The sequence below is a fragment of the Hyla sarda genome, unplaced genomic scaffold (assembly GCF_029499605.1).
Source record: "Hyla sarda isolate aHylSar1 unplaced genomic scaffold, aHylSar1.hap1 scaffold_754, whole genome shotgun sequence".
Classification (NCBI taxonomy): Eukaryota; Metazoa; Chordata; class Amphibia; order Anura; family Hylidae; genus Hyla; species Hyla sarda.
In genome coordinates, this window is record NW_026610778.1 from 117,377 (window position 1) to 122,500 (window position 5,124).

Consider the following 5,124-nt stretch of genomic DNA (forward strand, 5'->3'; position numbering starts at 1 on the left):
GACCTTGTCAATGTTACGCTCAGCCTACTTCGGGGCCACGCTGCACCGCCCGTACGGGTTCGCGCACCCACCCGGTGGTCCCGCTGCCTTCCTCCGGGTGTGCCCTATCCGGGGATACCATGCGCGGGGTGTGCGACCCCTCCCGGGGGTCCAGGGACCGGTCCCAAACACCCCGCGCACAGCGATCTCGACCTTGTCAATGTTACGCTCAGCCTACTTCGGGGCCACGCTGCACCGCCCGTGCGGGTTCGCGCACCCACCCGGTGGTCCCGCTGCCTTCCTCCGGGTGTGCCCTCTCCGGGGATACCATGCGCGGGGTGGGCGAAGCCTCCCGGGGGTCCAGGGACCGGTCCCAAACACCCCGCGCACAGCGATCTCGACCTTGTCAATGTTACGCTCAGCCTACTTCGGGGCCACGCTGCACCGCCCGTGCGGGTTCGCGCACCCACCCGGTGGTCCCGCTGCCTTCCTCCGGGTGTGCCCTCTCCGGGGATACCATGCGCGGGGTGGGCGAAGCCTCCCGGGGGTCCAGGGACCGGTCCCAAACACCCCGCGCACAGCGATCTCGACCTTGTCAATGTTACGCTCAGCCTACTTCGGGGCCACGCTGCACCGCCCGTGCGGGTTCGCGCACCCACCCGGTGGTCCCGCTGCCTTCCTCCGGGTGTGCCCTCTCCGGGGATACCATGCGCGGGGTGGGCGAAGCCTCCCGGGGGTCCAGGGACCGGTCCCAAACACCCCGCGCACAGCGATCTCGACCTTGTCAATGTTACGCTCAGCCTACTTCGGGGCCACGCTGCACCGCCCGTGCGGGTTCGCGCACCCACCCGGTGGTCCCGCTGCCTTCCTCCGGGTGTGCCCTCTCCGGGGATACCATGCGCGGGGTGGGCGAAGCCTCCCGGGGGTCCAGGGACCGGTCCCAAACACCCCGCGCACAGCGATCTCGACCTTGTCAATGTTACGCTCAGCCTACTTCGGGGCCACGCTGCACCGCCCGTGCGGGTTCGCGCACCCACCCGGTGGTCCCGCTGCCTTCCTCCGGGTGTGCCCTCTCTGGGGATACCGTGCCCGGGGTGGGCGCGCCCTGCCTGGGATGCAGGGACCCGCGCTTAGCCCCCCGGGCACGTCGATCGGGACTTTGTCAATTTTACTCTCAGCCTACGAAGGAGCTCCGCCGGGCCGCCCGACGGGGTCCGCCCACCCGCCCGGCGGTACCGCTGCCTTCCTCCGGCTGTCCGCTCTCCCGGGGTGGGCTCGGCGGGGTCCGGTGGCCGTCGGGGAGCCGTCCCGCCCGCCCGCGTGTCTCCTGGGACGGCTCGGCCCCCCTCCGCGAGGGAGGCCGAGGGAGGGCGGCCGAGGTGCGGTCCTGCTGCGCGCACTCCGACGCCCGCGGCTTAGGGGAGAGGCCCGGGGAGCGAGGCGTGCCGACGCGGGACCGGAGTCTCGCGGGCAGCCTCGAGGACCCCGAGGGGCCTTGGGTCTCCCGCGCCTGGACGCGGTTGCGCTTCCTGCCGGACCGCCCGGCCGCCCCTCCCTATGCCCTTCGGGACCGCCGACCCCTCCGCCGCTCCGGGTTCCGGGATCCCGTGCCCGGGGTGGGCGCGCCCTGCCTGGGATGCAGGGACCCGCGCTTAGCCCCCCGGGGACACGCCGATCGGGACTTTGTCGATTTTACGCTCAGCCTACGAAGGAGCTCCGCCGGGCCGCCCGACGGGGTCTGCTCACCCGCCCGGCGGTACCGCTGCCTTCCTCCGGGTGTCCGCTCTCCAAGGATCCCGTGCCCGGGGTGGGCTCGGCGGGGTCCGGTGGCCGTCGGGGAGCCGTCCCGCCCGCGTGTCTCCTGGGACGGCTCGGCCCCCCTCCGCGAGGGAGGCCGAGGGAGGGCAGCCGAGGTGCGGTCCTGCTGCGCGCACTCCGACGCCCGCGGCTTAGGGGAGAGGCCCGGGGAGCGAGGCGTGCCGACGCGGGACCGGAGTCTCGCGGGCAGCCTCGAGGACCCCGAGGGGCCTTGGGTCTCCCGCGCCGGGTCGCGGTTGCGCTTCCTGCCGGACCGCCCGGCCGCCCCTCCCTATGCCCTTCGGGACCGCCGACCCCTCCGCCGCTCCGGGTTCCGGGATCCCGTGCCCGAGGTGGGCGCGCCCTGCCTGGGATGCAGGGACCCGCGCTTAGCCCCCCGGGGACGCGCCGATCGGGACTTTGTCGATTTTACGCTCAGCCTACGAAGGAGCTCCGCCGGGCCGCCCGACTGGGTCCGCTCACCCGCCCGGCGGTACCGCTGCCTTCCTCCGGGTGTCCGCTCTCCAAGGATCCCGTGCCCGGGTTGGGCTCGGCGGGGTCCGGTGGCCGTCAGGGAGCCGTCCCGCCCGCCCGCGTGTTCTGGGACGGCTCGGCCCCCCTCCGCGAGGGAGGCCGAGGGAGGGCAGCCGAGGTGCGGTCCTGCTGCGCGCACTCCGACGCCCGCGGCTTAGGGGAGAGGCCCGGGGAGCGAGGCGCGCCGACGCGGGACCGGAGTCTCGCGGGCAGCCTCGAGGACCCCGAGGGGCCTTGGGTCTCCCGCGCCTGGACGCGGTTGCGCTTCCTGCCGGACCGCCCGGCCGCCCCTCCCTATGCCCTTCGGGACCGCCGACCCCTCCGCCGCTCCGGGTTCCGGGATCCCGTGCCCGAGGTGGGCGCGCCCTGCCTGGGATGCAGGGACCCGCGCTTAGCCCCCCGGGCACGTCGATCGGGACTTTGTCGATTTTACTCTCAGCCTACGAAGGAGCTCCGCCGGGCCGCCCGACGGGGTCCGCCCACCCGCCCGGCGGTACCGCTGCCTTTCTCCGGGGGGGTACGGTGGCCGTCGGGGAGCCGTCCCGCTCGCGCGTCTCCTGGGACGGCTCGGCCCCCCTCCGCGAGGGAGGCCGAGGGAGGGCAGCCGAGGCGCGGTCCCGCTGCGCGCACACTCCGACGCCCGCGGCTTAGGGGAGAGGCCCTGGGGCCTTGGGTCTCCCTCGCCGGGACGCGGTTGCGCTTCCTGCCGGACCGCCCGGCCACCCTCCCTGTGCCCTTCGTGACCGCCGACCCCTCGTCGCGCATCTGGCGGCAGCCGCCGCCTCCGCACCGGCGCGATGCGGCATCTGGGGGGAGGGGGACCCTCTCGCCTTTACTGACACGGGCTCCGCAGAGTGGCTAGCTCCCTGCCGGATCGCGCTTCGTTAGATCGATCGAGGGACCTTCAAAGACGGATATAGCCTTCCGGACCGTGCCGTGGCGCGACTCGGCACCGGGGGGATCGAGACCCTTCGCCGACACGGGCTCCGGGGCCCGGCCGGACGAGGGGGTCGGTCCCCGCCGGATCGCGCGTCGAAACGACCGTCTGGGGATATTGCGAATGATGCCGTTCTCTCCGGACACATCTGGGGGAGCCCGCTCCGTGCCGCTCAAGCTCGCCTCCCGGGAGGGACGACCCCTTTCCCGGCGGGAGTTCCGCCGGGAGGGGGTATACCCTAAGGGCCCCCCCCGAGCCCCGGCACGATGCGGCGTCAGGGGGAGCGAGACCCTCTCGCCTTCGCCGACACGGGCTCCGGAGCCCGGCCGAACGAGAGGGTCGCTCCCCGCCGGATCGCGCCTCGCCAGATCGATCGAGGGACCTTCAGAGGATGAAAAAAAACGAGAAATTACGCCCATAGCTCGGCCCCTCCGGTCCAAAGAGGGTGCCGGCAGGGCACGCGCGCATCACCCCCGGGACCGGGGGACTTCGGCGGACCGCCCGCCGAAGTTGCTCGACTCGCTCGACGTCCCGGCCCTCTGGCACGGGTGGCCGTTCCGCTGCAACTGTTCCCAAGGACGGCGCGCCCTGCCTGGGTACAGGGACCCGCGCCTCCCGCCCTTTTAGCCTCTCTGGGTCTGTGCGTGTAAAGGGGACCCTTCCGGAGGCTTTGCCCGGGGACCGACCGGCCCCGGGTCGGGTACGCGAACCGGACCCGTTCCCCCCGGCATTCACCGAGGGAGAAGGCAGAGGTTCGTCCGCAGGGGAGCACACGCTCGGCCCTGGCGTACCCCGGGAGAGCAGCCGTGCTTCTCGCTCTCCTGCTATCCCCAGGCAGGTGGCCGTTCTGCGGTAGCCGGTCGCCATGCTGCTATGCAGTTTTATGAACGCGTGCCACTCTGTCATGCCCGACTCGTGGAACTGTCACCCGGATTCGGCCTTCGAATCCGTTCTCATAGCGGTTCTCGGTTTCGAGATAATCGTCAGGCCCGGAAGTCTTTCGGGGGACCCTTCCAGAGGCATTGCCCGAGTTCGGTGGACCCTGCCTGGGCACAGGGACTCACGACTCCCCCAGGGCTGACAGCCGGGACTCGTATTCTGTCAGGGGTACGTGTCGCCCATCCTGTTCCCAAGGACGGCGCGCCCTGCCTGGGTACAGGGACCCGCGCCTCCCGCCCTTTTAGCCTCTCCGGGTCTGTGCGTGTAAGGGGACCCTTCCGGAGGCTTTGCCCGGGGACCGCGCAAGCCCCGGGTCGGGTACGTGAACCGGCCCCGTCTCCCCCCCCCCCGGAATTCACCGTGGGAGAAGGCAGGGGTTCTTCCGCAGGCGAGCCCGCGCTCGGCCCTGGCGTACCCCGAGAGAGCAGCCGTGCTTCTCGCTCTCCTGCTATCCCCAGGCAGGTGGCCGTTCTGAGGTAGCCGGTCGCCATGCTGCTATGCAGTTTTATGAACGCGTGCCACTCTGTCATGCCCGACTCGTGGAACTGTCACCCGGATACGGCCTTCGAATCTGTTCTCATAGCGGTTCTCGGTTTCGAGATAATCGTCAGGCCTGGAAGTCGTCCGGGTGACCCTTCCGGAGACCTTGCCCAGGGGAGGTGAGCCCTCCTCGGGTAGTCGTCCGGCCGGGTGCCCTCGAGAGAACCAGGGGGGGGGGCTTTGATTTTATTTTATTTTTTTTTTTCTTTCAAAGTCCCACCGGAAGTCTCACAGGGGACCCTCCGCGGGGGCATACCCGGCTATGGTGCGCCCTCCTCGGGTAGTCTGACCACCTCTCCCCCCACCTCTGCGGAATTTTTATTTTATTTTTTCTCAATTTTATGCTCAGGGCAACCTTGCTCTAGCGTGCGAGACTGGCCCTCCAAACTCTCTCAAGT